Raw genomic sequence first — 2,664 nt, 5'->3', positions numbered from 1 at the left:
ATTTTTCACGGAGACACGGATGCAAAACAGAACGCAGCCAGCTTCCGTTTTTTTGTGCAACACTTATGGTCCAGCACTCTTGACCACTGTGTAAATGTCCCACGGTATTTGCTACAGTGACATTACTGCGCGCATGGAAATGTTTACATTACTGAAAGCAATTTTAAGGACTTAAATATTTGAAGTTAATCGTTAAAGAATAAATCACCTGGAAAGCTGGCGCTGTTCCACATAATTTAAAAGGTAACTTAGCCTACACAGAGTGGTGGAAATGTCCGTGCAGCTGCAGACGGGTGCGGCTGGATGATTGATAGGTACATGCTGATTCGGGTGCTATCAGAGCCGATCCGCGCATCACTATGGCTTAATAATCAACTCAGTCAATAAAAACAACCCGTCCTGCGTTAGGAGTGTATGTCGCTGACCGAAAAAAAATAAAGAAAAATAAAAAAAGATAGAAAAGCAGCGTACACCTCACATATTTATTTCTCACACTTGCGCACACGTTTGGCTGGCATGCAGAAGCACCGTCTGTGTGTCGAGGGTGCGAGCCGCAGCTTCAGCTGCTCAGGTAGAGAGGCTGTGTAGCCCGGTGTGTTTTTTCGCTGATTCGGTTCTGCAGGTTCTCTGCTGGTACACTGGAGACGGGGATCAAGCAGTTTGTCTCACTCGGGATAGATTGTGCTTTTTTGGTTCATAGTTTAACGTGCGATTTATTTGGCTTTCCTTCCTTTCCCTCGCTCATGAGCACGTCATCAAAATGCGCTGTCGTCGCGTTATTCATGACGTATGACGTGGATTGCCAGGAAATATCCGATCTGTCTGTTTAGATTACAGACCTATTGGCAGATATCTGATTCAAATCCGATATATTTCCATATATGAAGGAGGCCTGAATCTGATCTGACAATATCCGATATCATGCGTTTTTTTCCTGTTTACACGTTCATGTTACAGATCTGATCTGTGCCACTTGACAGGAAGAAATTGGAATTGGGTCACTTGAACCATGTAGTGTAAAGTAGGCTTAAGCCGTTCAGTCAGGAGCAGGTTAATCGAATAACACTTTGCCTGATGGAACATTTTCTGTTGCTATGTGTAAGCTTGAAGCCTTAAAATCTGAAATGACTGAAAATGCTGGTAAGGGTGGAAGCATCAAGTGGGATGGGTTAGAGGAAATTTTTGGAAAATGGGGAGCCGTTTTGGCTAAAATAGGGATAATTGTACTGATAGTACTAATTCTGTTTTCCTTATTGACATGTTGCATCATGCCTATCCTGAAGAAATGGTGTGAGAGAGCGATGGACAAAAAGCTGAACCTTGTGACGGACATACCAGGAGCACAAATGCTAAGTATGCTGACCCCTGAACAAGTGGTGTGCAGAATTCTTCTGGTGCAGAGGGGGGAGGAAATACCAGATTTATTCCCAATTCCTGATTACATAGACAATTCAAATGATGAGGAGGAACTGTGAGAGAGAATGATGAACAATGGTTGATATTCTCTCCTGAAAGAGAGGACGGGGAATATATACACCACAACCACATATAAGATATCACATAAAAACAACAATATACTTTACTGCTCTGACACCATTTCCTGTTGCCATTTTCTGTATTCATTTTTTATTTTTCCTGTATTCATTCCTGTTTTGATTTTACAAGAGGAAAATGTACTCTGATTTCGACTTAGCAAGTTATGCATATTAATCAAAATGATTTCTGTGATTCCATTCTAATCTAATAAGTAAGTTGCATTTTATCTGATGTATTTGATGTACCTGATCCAACTGCTGAAAATTCATCTGTTAGGCTGCCTAACAGGAAGGGGCCGATGGAGGACTTTTCCTGGATTAAACAGCCGCCAGGTTTATCGCCTCCATCAGTGTTGACAGATGCTAAAATATGTTTTAAGTATTTCATGTAATATCATATAATATCATATACTCATGCGAAGTTCATATGTCATCATATGGTATGTGTTCTTATGCATCATCATATTCAAGTTTAAGAGTTTCATACAAGACCATATATTCATGTTAGTAAGGAACACTGGTTATATTCACATTGCCATATATCCTACTCATACTTCAGTGGCGGCTGCTGGTCTTTCAAGGAGGGGAAGCTCATTTTCGGCCTACATCATAAAATGTGTCCGTTTAGTTATATGTAAATTCTACCCTCTGGGGCTGCTGCGCGAGGCTAGTGTGACCGCCTGTGAGTGCTTTGNAGTTTAAGAGTTTCATACAAGACCATATATTCATGTTAGTAAGGAACACTGGTTATATTCACATTGCCATATATCCTACTCATACTTCAGTGGCGGCTGCTGGTCTTTCAAGGAGGGGAAGCTCATTTTCGGCCTACATCATAAAATGTGTCCGTTTAGTTATATGTAAATTCTACCCTCTGGGGCTGCTGCGCGAGGCTAGTGTGACCGCCTGTGAGTGCTTTGGGACGGTGGACGGCTCACAGNCACCCGCTGCTTGTTGGGGACAGTAACTGCAGAGCGACAGAAGTCAGAGTCTCCAAACATGAGTACAGTCTCCAATAACACCAGAAAAAGATGCTAGATTTGTCGCTAGTCGTTTTTAACAAAGAAAAAGTCACTAAGAGGATTGGAAAAGTCTCCAGATCAACTCGGAACAACGGAATGAAACTTGA

The sequence above is a fragment of the Epinephelus moara genome, chromosome 14, assembly GCF_006386435.1.
Source record: "Epinephelus moara isolate mb chromosome 14, YSFRI_EMoa_1.0, whole genome shotgun sequence".
NCBI classification, from domain to species: Eukaryota; Metazoa; Chordata; class Actinopteri; order Perciformes; family Serranidae; genus Epinephelus; species Epinephelus moara.
Note: the sequence above shows the minus strand (reverse complement) of the source record.